This window comes from Adiantum capillus-veneris, chromosome 27, assembly GCF_014529385.1.
Source record: "Adiantum capillus-veneris isolate H3 chromosome 27, ASM1452938v2, whole genome shotgun sequence".
NCBI classification, from domain to species: domain Eukaryota; kingdom Viridiplantae; phylum Streptophyta; class Polypodiopsida; order Polypodiales; family Pteridaceae; genus Adiantum; species Adiantum capillus-veneris.
Genome location: NC_140957.1, coordinates 124,105,678 through 124,118,348, shown reverse-complemented (window position 1 = coordinate 124,118,348; position 12,671 = coordinate 124,105,678). Strand labels below are relative to the sequence as shown.

The following is a 12,671-nucleotide window of genomic DNA, read 5'->3' as shown; positions in this document are numbered from 1 at the left end:
TTAATTAGAGAAAGTTCTAAATTCTAATTAAAAAAATACATGAAGTTAAATTCAAGGAGAATAAACAGCAATGAGTAGTAAAATTATTTTTAAATAAAGGTGGACTTCTAAAATGCAATTAATAAACATCTAAAAGTATTACAAAATTAAATACTCATAAAAAATTAAAAATCTTCATCAAAAAACTCAAAAGGCTAAGAAATGAAATAATTGATATCTAAGGGTAGAGGGGGTGGTTTGTACCCCCCCCCCCTCTCCAACCTCGGATATGTTTGTATCCGTTTAAAATGACATATCACGATAATACTAGCGGTGATAGGCGTGGTAATATTAGCACTACTATCAGTGATAATACCTCGCACCTAAAATAGAGAAGGAGGGCAGAGTATGTCACGTTTTGGCTGCATACCCTGCCCTTGTTCCTCTCCGCCATTGCTACAACTCAAGCTCCCCCCCCCTCCATTCAAGCTCCCCCCCCCCCCCCCCCCCCCCCCCCGCCCCCGCACTCCTCCCTCTTTCCTCTCTCCCTCCTCCCTCTCTCCTTACTCCATCTCAAACACAACAACAACAACAACAACAACAACAACAACAACAACAACACACACACACACACGTACACGTTCGGGTAGAGGAGGAGCTCGTCGAAGGGGGTTTTCCGCGCTCGTCATTGGAAGCTTAACCTAACTGGGAACCGCACTACAACCAAAGGTATTCCTAAAACATTGTCCCTTCCCCCCTCTTTCCCTATTGTTTTCTACTCCACAAACACACGCATAGTAATACACACACACACACATACGCACACGCACATACATACATGCATAAACTCTAAAAATTGATGAGAAAGGTGGAGATATCATGGCATACCTCGTTCATTTGAGAAATGGTTGTGTTGTTCAAATGTCTCTTCGTGCATGGTAGGAAATATCCACTTGGTTGGAAATGTTAGATTTGTTAAGGTATCTTCGTGTTAGAACTTTTAGACTTAAGAGAGAGAGAGAGGAGAGAGAGAGAGAGAGAAAGGAGGGAGAGAGAGAGGAGAGAGGAGAGGGGGGGGGGGGGGGGGGGGAGGGAGAAATAGAGAGAGAGGTAGAGAGGGAAAGAGAGATAGATAGAGGTTAAGAGAGGGGAAAGAGAAAGAGATAGATAGAGAAAGAGGGGAAAGAGAGAGAGGGATATAGAGAAAGAGAGAGAGAGAGAGAGAGAGAGAGAGAGAGAGAGAGAGAGAGATAAGGAGTAGTCTATAACCACTAGTATTCAGAACCAAAAAGTAAATTGTCAAAGTAAAGTAAATTCAATTTCAATTCTTTAGTTTTTTGTATACTCTTCCAAAAAACAATTGACGTTTCATTGTTTTATGCAGGTCAAAAATAACGGCTCATTTGGACCACTCAATTTTGGGTAGCCAAATGACCACCTTTATTTTTGAATGGTCGTTTAACGGCAATAAGCGCGGTAATAGCAGCAGTAACAATCGCGGTAATAGCAGTGGATATATTACCGCCACTATTACCGTGCAAGAAAAGAAAAAATATCCTACACAAATTTAGTTTACCACCAGACAATGATGAAGGTACAGAGTTCTATGTTCTCAAGTGCATTGAGTTGAAGTAGAGGGCCCAAAGGCACATGCAAGATGGGTGGGGAAAGACTATTGATAGGGGGTCCTATTTTGTAACAGGGATGCTCTATGGAGCTGTTGATGGAATAACATACATCCTCCTCCAGCAAAAGCCACCTGATCTTTTGTAATCACATTTTGTGAGAGCCATCAAAATTACAATTTAAGGAAGAAAGCAACAAACCTACTTATAAGCTACACACAAGTTCTCCCTCAAAATCGTCACAACCATGATATAAAACTTTGTATATTAAAAGGGTGATTTCCATCATTACATTAATTAACCAATTGAATTTACAACATCATGATTGTCAAAAGTCTATCAATATGGGTTATTATGCTTGTTAAGAGATAAAATCTGATAAAAGAAACCAAAAAAGAAAAAAATTAACACACTTCATAAACTATACATACGAAGTCTTCATGATCTTGCAGCTTGTGATCTTGCAATAGGCTGCTACTGTGCTAGTCCCCCCTTTTATTTAAAATTTAAAATTTGTGTAGGATATTTTTTCTTTTCTTGCAGGGTAACCTCCCAAAGTGGATGTAATGATGAATTTTGCCAAAAATAGCAAATTGCACTTTTGTGGACACTGGAGATTGTTTTAAAAACCATGAGGGCATCATTTCCATAAAATTTGATGAAATTTTCATGAAAATGTATAGCTTCAACCTACAGAATTTTCTTTTCAGTCGAGGATTAGATATGAAAAATTACAAATTTTGCAATTGTGCCAATCTATCAGCAATATTTTCATAGTTATTCTCAAATGTAGGCTTTAGAGACATGTGCATTGATAGCATTCGGTAAGATCCACGCTAAGAGAACTATGTACACTTTTATCATGTATTAAAATTACTTACTTGCAAAACTTTAACTTCAATAATTTGACATGTACCATCCCTTCTAAAACGGATCCACATAAGGACAAATTGAAAATTCACCATGTTTTGATTTGATTTATAGTTTAATCATGGTTTATCATTTTCAAATGTGCACAAATAATAAAATATACCCTCTTCTAGAGATTACCGAAATTTTGGTAGATAAAGAAAAATATGTATGTCCTATTGTAATGTGTATATGATATTTGTTGCCACACTAAAATTAAGGAAGAATCCAATTGTGACATTAAGTCCATGAGCACAAATAGATTAACATTTAGAATATTTGAAACATGTTTTAAAAACCACTTAAAACACCATCAAGAGTCATTCTAAACTTCCAATCTTTGAAGTTGTTCTTGTCTACTTTCTCAGTGGCAATACCACTTGGTTCAATCATTATTAGACATGGTTGCAGAAAATCAAACTTTTGTATAAAACCTACAACATACCAAAAAGAACACGTAGTTTTCATGACCTGTGACCAGAATATATACACCAATGCAATGATTCATGCTAATTTGCAATAGCGGTAAAAACTATAGCACCAATTGAGCTTCCCACTACACCAGAATGGGAGATTTGAAGAAACCCAAACCTTTGCATGCGAACAAAATCGAACTCCAAAACAGAGTTTAAAGCACGCCCAAAATTGTAATTTCACTACAAAATTGGGGTCCTAAAAACTGTGCAAAATCGTGAGCACACAATGGAGATGAAGGTACAAAGCTTCTTCTTCTTCTTCACTACACAATTGCCACTCCTAGGGGCTATGTAATTCTTACATTAGCTTTCGTAGTTTACATTGGACCTCAGATAATCCTAGATGTTATTTGATGCATATATGTTCTTGCATGTCTCCATTGAGAAAAGCTATTTTTATGTCAAGAGTGGCCATCCTTCGTGTGTAGCTAATGCAAGCACAATGCAAATTGTGGCGACTCTTGATGTGGGTGAAAATGTCTGGGTGTCCATGCTACCTTCTTTCTGCGTATCTTGTGGTTTATACTTGTCCAACATAATTTCTTTCTATTTTTTTATCCCCATTTTGTAGCTATAGCCTTTCTGTTTACCTTAATTATCTAAGAGCGTTTTTGGAAACGCTGCAAGGAGAGGTACTCCACTTGGAATCACTTCATTTGACAAAGAAAAATAAGAGTGAGAGTGGTGAGTTGCATGGCTAAGAAAAGTAGAGGTTGCCAGATCGAGCAAGAGAGGATGGACCAACGGATGCGCTGTTCAAGACGAGAGAGAGATGCCGAGTGTGATACTGGATGCAGGATTGCAGAACTTCGAGAACTTCTACTTTTAGTCAGCATGAAGGTGGGCCATTAAAAGCGAGGAGCAAAAGACGCAAGACTAGCAGCAGCAATCAAGAGCAGAAGTGAGAAGCATAATCTCATGGAGCTTACTGGACGTAGGATCGGAGAACTTTGAGAATTGCTACTTTTAGTCATCATGAAGGTGGGCTATTAAAAGAGAGGAGAAAAAGACACAAGACTAGCAACAACAATCAAGAGCAGAAGTGAGAAGCATAACTTCATGGAGCGTGTTTTAGCAAACATAAAGTGAGATGCTACAATGGTGGAGGTTTTGGAGCTCAGGCTTGCCATGGACTCCTATTTAATGGCTCCTATTTATAGCCTCTTGGAGTTAGTGTGGTAACCGTCATGGTAATTACTGAATAATCCGTTGCTCCGCTTTCCAGGAGCTAGTTCCCACCTAGTGAAACTGCCTCCGCTAGTGAAACTGCCTCCACCATCTAGAAGTTGTGAAATGGTGATTTTTTTGGTTCATGTCATTATGTCCTCTCTGTCTCTCTCTCTCTCCGCGTAGTGATATACAACTTTAAAATTTTACTTTCTCTCTCTAAATATTTTAGAAGAGAAGTCACTCTCTCTCTCAAGGATTTATGATCTCTTCTTCCAACGGTAACGCGCATATATACTATCTCTCTAGAATTTATACTTTCTCTCTCCGTCAACCACACATATGTGGAGTCTTATGATGATTGAAAATTATAGTAAATAGATACTTTATTGTATGACACATGTTTGGTTAAAAAAAACTCTAAAGATTGCTAAAATTGTCAAAAAAACTTGAAATGAAAAACTCTCAAATGTTAAATCCCCGGCCTAGGAAGAGCGATGGGCTGTTTTCAGCAGATGCAGAGAGAGGGTAGCTCTCCAAATGCAATCACCTATGCTTGTATCTTGAAGGCATGTGGTATTAGCAAGATGCTGATATCGGCAAAAGAATTCACGATGATATTGTTAGCCAGAGGTTGTGGGAAAAAATTGAGGTACTTAACACTGCCTTTTGCATGTATGCCAAATGTGGTGCACTTGAGAAAGCACAAAAAGTGCTTGAGGAGCTTACTGTTCATAGCCGCGTCTCTTGGTATGCATTAATTGCAGGATATGCACAAGAGGAGCAGGGTGAGAAAGCTCTAGGCCGCTTTTAGCAGATGCAAAGTGAGGGCCTCTGTCGAGATGCAATCACCTACGCATGCACCTTGAAGGCATGTAGCTCTAACCAACATGCTGATATAAGCTTAAATATTCGATCTTATATTGTCAACGAAGGGCTCTTGCAAAAAATATCGTGCTTCGTAATGCCTTGGTCCACACACATCCGTTTTCTCTCGCAACACCGCCAAGTAGTAGGATCCATATTGTTAGCCAAGTGTTGTTGACAAAAAAATGCAGTGCTTGGCACTGCCTTGCTCGACATGTATGCCAAATGTGGTGTACTTCATAAAGCACAAAAAGTACTTGATGAGCTTCCTGTTTGGAATGCCGTCTCTTGGAATGCTTTAATTGCGGGATATGCCCACCAACAGAGGCAGGGATAGGAATCGTTGCGCTATTTTTAGCAGATGCAAATAGAGGGCAGCTCCCCAAATGCAATTACCTACGCTTGTATCTTGAAGGCATTTGGCATTATGCAAGATGCTGGTATGGGCAAAAGAGTTCACGAGGATATTGTTAGCCAGAGGGTGTTGGAAAAAGCCAAGCTACTTGGCACTGCCTTGGCATGTATACCAAATGTGGTCCACTTGAGAAAGCACAAAAAGTCCTTTAGGAGCTTATTGTTTAGAGCGGTATCTCTTGTAATGCATTGATTGTAGGATATGCACAAGAGGAGCAGGGCGAGAATGCTCTAGGCTGTTTTTAGCGGATGCAAAGTGAGGGCCTCTGTCCACATGCAATCACCTATGCATGCATCTTGAAGGCATGTGGCTCTAACCAACATGCTGATATGGGTTTAAATATTTGATCTTCTCTTGTCAGCCAAGGGTTGTTGCAAAATATGTCGTGCTTGGTAATGCCTTGGTCCACACACATCCATTTTCTCTCGCAACACTGCCAAGCAATTAGCAGTAAAGGCTAAAAATGGAGAGCAAGAGAAAGAGTATCTCTTTTGTGAGCTCACTTAAAGACTGTGTTAAGCAGAAGGTTTTTTACCAAGGCAGTAGGATTCATGTTGATATTTACGATAGTGGGTTAGTTGAAAAGAAGGCATACTTGGGAAAATGCTAGTCTGTATGTATATATGTCAAGTGCGGTACACCTGTCAATGCGCAGCAAGTCTTTGACAATCTTACTGTGCGAAATGTCGTCTTGTGGAACGCATTGGTTGCAGGATATGCCCAACAAGGATAGGGCTAGGAAACTGTGCGATGTTTTGAGCAGATGCATAGCGAGGGCTCTCTCCAGAATCAATCACCTATGCTTATATCTTAAAGGCATGTGGCTCTACGCAAGATGCTAATATGGACACAAAAATTCACGATGATCTTGTTACTCGGATGCCATTGAAAAGAGATGTCGTGCTCGACACTGCTTGGTCGATGTGTATGCCAAATGTGGTGCACTTGAGAAAGCACAAATAGTCTCTTGGAATGTATTGATTGCGGAATACGCACAATAGGAGTAGGGCCATAAATCTCTAGGCTGTTTTCAACAGATGTGAATCGACTATGGTCTAGGATTCTTTTGCAGCTTCACCCAAAGAGAGGAGAGAATTGCAAAAGCAGCAACAAAAGCCATGCTTGATTTCATCCCAAGAATCTAAATCTTCCTTGGGAATATCCCATGCAAGAATACGAGAGGAACATCTCATTTGTTAAGGAACACGGTGTATCATCAACGCAAATACTAGCGACTTGGTGGTGGAACAACGAAAGGAACATTTGACGGTCGATCCACATCAGATTTATTGAAAAGATTGTAGATGAACGTGATAAGGATTGAAGAAAGTCTTAGATGTCGAACGAAGGGACACTTGGAGAGTGGACCACCGTGTGACAATTAGAATATCACATGCCAACGTATATCAACGGTAATGAATTCTCCCTCGTGCATTTGCAAGATTTTTGAAATAAGAAAGTCCTCCAACACTGGAAGAGAAGCATAAGTCCCCCTTCAACACTAGAGGGGATAAAAGTGGCGGTGGAAGGGCACATTCCCTACGGTATTATTATACATGTGGAGAATGGTGCCAACTCCACACCATACGTATGTATGGTTTTCTATAATTTTTAAATTGGCACAAGCAACCCAATGCACGGAATGCATCTTTTTCCATCTGTTAAATTTAATGTTTACAAATTTTCTTCTCCACATATTCGTTAATGTCAAATTTCATTTGTCTTGCGCGGTCGTTGAGCTTTTGGCATTGATCTTTTGGTTAAAAGCTTTGAGGAGAGATGCTACGTTGCCTCCAGAATAAGAGATGATATGAGGTGAAAGGGTGAAACATTATTCCTCTTCTTTAATTCACACCATATCTAGAGTGAATCAAATAAAGCTCTAGGCTGTGTTAGCGAGTGCATCTCTCCAACTTCAGTCAATATTGTTTCGTCTCAAAGGCGATGCTTAATTTTTAAGCAAGTGGCATCATGCAAGGGACGCTGGTGTTCGTGATCTTTTGGATGAGGAGGGTGAACATGGCCCTTGTAGGTAACCTTTAAAGAAAAAAGTTCACTTGAGAGAGATGCGCGGCCAGGCTATGGGACAAAACAGGTATACCGGCGTGTGTATCATCTAGGTGTGTCTCTCCTAAGAGCCTTGTAGTACCGGAACTGTCTGCGGTGCAATTTGGGACTCTCGATCCTTGAGTTGTAATTGTCTCCACTCTCAAATTATTCTTGTAGACTCCATGAGTGCCTCATGTGTATTTGGAGCAAAAAGCACTTGAACTCCATAACGTGTAGTAGAGTAGGAAAGCCTACAACCCATCAATGTCTAAACCATGTGCTCACTTGAGTGTATCCTGCTAAAATGGCAAGAAAGCTTTGAACGGTTTTCAAAGCGAAAATAGCCTCTCTCGAGATGCACTAACCTATTATGTACCTTGAGGGCAATCACTATCACTTTTTTGCTTCTTACCACATACATAATGAAGCAATCAAGGCATGCTAGTTTTTGAAAATTCACAACCTTATCTATCTGCAGTTGATGGACGTGTACGATCACACAGTATGATAGCGTAGCAATCCTAATAACCTTTATCCATCAAGAGTCATATAAACTTCAATCTTTGAAGTTGTTCTTGTTACTTTCTCAAGAGTCATTATAAACTTCCAATCTTTGAAGTTGTTCTTGTCTACTTTCTAGTGGCAATACCACTTCATTCAATCATTGTTAGACATGGTTGCAGAAAAATCAAACTTTTGTATAAAACCTATAGCAGACCAAAAAGAACACGTAGTTGTCATGACCTTTGACCACAATATGTGTATATACACCCGATGGAATGCTTCATGCTAATTTGCAACAACGGTAAAAACTACAACACCAATTGGCTTCCCACTACACCAGAAATGGGAGATTTGCATGTTTGTTCTTGCACGTCTCATTGAGAAAAGCTATTTTTATGTCAAGAGTGGCATCCTTGGTGTGCAACTAATGCAAGCACAAATGCAAATTGTGGTGCTCTTGATGTGGGTGAAAATGTCTGGGTGTCCATGCTGCTTTTCTACGTATCTTGTGCAACAAGTTGTGGTTTATACTTGTTCCAAATAATTTTTTCTATTTTTTTATCCCCATTTGTAACTATAGCCTTTCTGCTTTTGGAAATACACAACCATTTTGTTTTAGCATAGTCAATTGGCGTTTGATCCCTGGCACGTAGGCTGTAAATGGTTTGTGGCAGGCTGTGGAGCGGCCCACTTGTGATCGCTGAGGCGTGGGAGCGTATTTGCGTCCAGCTTCCACCACTTGTATATTGTCATTCTTTTAAAAGGCAGGCGAGCCCGACCGCTGTACGGACATTCGATCGAGAGTCCATAGCAAACTTCACAACAGCTGATCGGCGAGCTTGTACGCCCAGCCTCTCTCTCTCCTCCCCCCCCCCGCCCCCCAAACAACAGAACGACCAGAGCGATGGCATCGTTGAGCTGCATGGTCATGAGTAGTTGCTCGGCCTCTGCGGCGGCCAGCTCCAGCGTGGTGCGGCCAGCGCCAGCAGCTCCTCTCGATCCAGCGCCGGATGATGAGCATCCGATGCAGCAGCAAGGAGTCCGGGGGCCGTGGCAATCCTGTTGCGGAGGCCACGCCAAGCTTGAGCGGCTTGCAGGAGGCCATCGACCGCAGCACCAAGCAGCCGCTCAGCCGTGGCGAGTCGTGGAGCGCCACCAGGCGGAGACCAGCTCTGCGAGAAGCAGTCCATCCTGGGAACTCGCCCTGCCTCACCGCACCCTGGCCACGCCGGAGCTGGAGCGCGCCTGAGACGGGGCGACCGCTCCTTGGGCAGCCTCTTCGCCGTGGATGGTGCCGCACCTGAGACATCAACGGCAGGATGGTGAGTATAGCAAGTCGTATATTATTTATATAGAAGTTTCAACCCTCTCACCCACATTAATTCCACACGGGTTTGATGCAGGCCATGGTGGGCTTTGTGTGGGGCTCGTCGCAGCAGAGAAGATGACCGGCCTCACTGTGGTGGAGCAACTCTTCAACCCGCACGTCCGGGGTGCTTTGGTTTCGGTGCGTGTGGTATGCAACTCTTCACGCTCGCTTCCATCCCCTGCAGGCCATGGTGGGGGTTTGTGTGGGCGCTCGTCGCAGAGAAGATGACCGGCCTCACTGTGGTGGAGCAACTCTTCAACCCCGCCACGTCCGGGGTGCTTTGGTTTGGTTCGGTGGTGGTGCAACTCTTCACGCTCGCTTCCATCATCCCTTTTGTGAACGGAGAGTCCACCGATGCTCGCCGATGGGGCCCTTTCAATGCTAGGGCTGAACGTGGAATGGAATGGTCGCCTTGCTATGATTGGCTTCGCCGCCCTCCTAGTCGACGAAATGATCCGCCAAGGGCCCCTCGTCCACTAAATATTGTTACAGAGTCTCCATGTGTATAATGTACGAAACTTTGTTTCCACCACGTTCCCATCTCCTGTAGTGCTACTACTACGCACCCTCAACCCAAGTTTTGTTCGAATGCCGTTGTACATCTTGTAACTCCCACCATCTAGCCAACGCCGAGTGCTAAGTATCATGCACAAGCGAGTATCATTTCACTCCTATAACCATTCAGAGGATTCTTGATTTCTGTTTTACAATCCTCTCTCTCTCTCTCTCTCTCTCTCTGTCTCTCTCTCCCCCCCCATTTGCACAAGTCTTTCGTGTTCCATATTGTTGACAACGGAGTAAGCAATAAAAAATACATTCAATTCCATCTCCACACTTATAAAACAAAAAAGAGAGTACAAGAACTTTGAAACACATGCACACGCCCTATGTACAACTTCATCTCCACATTACTGAGACAATATGGCAGTAAATTGTGAACGCTCTATCCTCACACAAGCATTGAATATCAGTACAACAATATGAATAACAATTCTTTGTTAGAATTGAAGCATAATTCTAGTGGGTGCCTCTCCACTAGTATTACTTCTTCTAACAACAAGCCAGTAGGTTTTGAACACGCTATTCTCACACAAGCCTTGAATATCAATACAACAACATGAATAACAATCGTTTGTTAGAACTGTACCATGATTCTAGTGGGTACCTCCACCAGTATTTCGTCTTCCAACAACAAGTCAATAGATTGTGGATATACGATCCTCACACAAGCATTAAATATCACTACAACCTGAATAACGATTGTTTGTTAGAATTGTTCCATGATTCTAGTGGGTACCTCTCCACCAATATTACTTCTTCTTCTCCATTATTGAGCTCACGCGACCCGCCGTAGGCGGGTCTCGCTCGCTCTTACCACCAAATACATTGCAATGGATGAAAGTATCTGTCAATGGCTAATATAGACTGGCTGGAATTATCTCTCGATGGGTAACTAGCAAGCCCACGGTTTGAAGCATCACATTCGTGGAGGCTATGTAAAAAGTTGTCTCTTATGATCAAAGAAGCCCAAGTTGAGCTCATTGGGATGGCGACCTTCCAAGTGCAAGACACTTGGCCAAGCGGTCCTCATATAGGTTAATGGGTTGGGCCAAATACTTACGGGTTGAGTCACAGATCAGGTATGTGGAGTGGAGGGGGAAGTCTGCATGATGATGCTATAGGAGAGGTTCAAAGCAAGTGGAAGCTCCATGTAGATTGATGGAAACCTTTGCAAAGAAACTGCTTATATGATTTCTTCATGTCTTTTGAGCATGCAACAATCATATTGAACGTGTCGAAGGGGGGAGGGGGTTTCAATATGTTGCTCGGCCTCCTGCAGCGGCCAGCGCCAACAGCTCCTCTCGATCCAGTGCGAGGATGATGAGCATCCGATGCAGCAGCAAGGAGTCGGGCGGGTGTGGTAACAACCCTGTTGCGGAGGCCACGCAAGGCTTGAGCGGCTTGGAGGAGGCCATTGACCGCAGCACCAAGCATCCGCTCAGTCGTGGCGACGTGGAGCGCCACCAGGCGGAGACTAGCTCTGAGAAGCAGTCCCACTATGGGAACCCGCCCTGCCTCCATTGTACCCTGGCCTCGCCCGCAACTGGAGCACCGCCCTGAGAGGAGGACTGCTCCTTGGATAGCGTCTTCGCCGTGGATGGTGCCGCACTTGAGACCATCAACGGCAGGATGGTGAGTACTAGCAAGTCGTATATTATTTTATATAGAAGTTCAAATCCTCTCACCTCACATTAATTCCACATGGGTTTGATGCAAGCCATGGTGGGCTTTCTGTGGGCACTCGTCGCGCAGAGAAGATGACCGGCCACACTGTGGTGGAGCAACTCTTCCACCCTGCCACGTCCGGGTGCTTTGGTTCGGTGCAGTGGTGCAATTCTTCACGCTCGCTTCCATCATCCCTTTTGTGAACGGAGAGTCCACCGATGCTCGCCGATGGGGCCCTTTCAATGCTAGGGCTGAACGGTGGAATGGTCGCCTTGCTATGATTGGCTTCGCCGCCCTCCTAGTCGACGAAATAACCCGCCAAGGGCCCCTCATCCACTAAATATTGCTACACATTTCCCATTTGTATAATGTACAAAACTTTGTTTCCACCATGTTCCCATCTCCCATAGTGCTACTACTACGCACCCTCAACCCAAGTTTTGTTCAAATCTCATTGTACATCTTGTAACTCCCATCATCTAGCCAACGTCTAGTGCTAAGTACTATGCACAAGCGAGATCATTTCACTCCTATAACCACTCAGAGGACAGAGCATTTCACTCCTGTAACCACTCAGTGGATTCTTGGTTTCTGTTTTACAATCCTCTCTGTCTCTCCCCCCCCCCCGCCCCCCACCATTGCACAAGTCTTCCGTGTTCAATGTTGATAACTGAGTAGGCAATAAAAACTATATTCAATTCCATCTCCACATTAAAAAAAAAAGAGTATAAGAACTTTGAAACACATGCACATACCCTATGTACAACTTCATCTCCACATTACCAGGACAATATAGCAGTAAATTGTGGACGCTCTATCCTCACACAAGCTCCTTCTAGTTCGATGTCTTAAGTTCCCCTTGTATCCTGAGAGAAATGAGCCTAATGTCTACACTTTGAGTGATACCGTGTATGAGCACATCTATAATAGCATGCCCTCTTATACCAACCCTATTTAAAACACAATTCACCTCATAAAATATAATTGGGTGCCGCTTTCTTGTATCTGTTCCTCATAAAAACTTATGTTCCTCATCCAAAAGCTGAAGCGTTTTTGACACTTTTTTATTCTTTCCGAGTGCATGT

The 12,671-nt window shown here is 43.0% G+C and overlaps 2 pseudogenes; both read left to right on the top strand.

The window, feature by feature from the left end:
- The first annotated feature begins 8,895 nt into the window (after window positions 1-8,895).
- LOC147422706 (early light-induced protein, chloroplastic-like) lies at window positions 8,896-10,059 on the top strand (annotated as a pseudogene).
- An 847-nt stretch (window positions 10,060-10,906) lies between these two features.
- Window positions 10,907-11,926, top strand: LOC147422705 (early light-induced protein, chloroplastic-like; annotated as a pseudogene).
- Window positions 11,927-12,671: the final 745 nt, after the last annotated feature.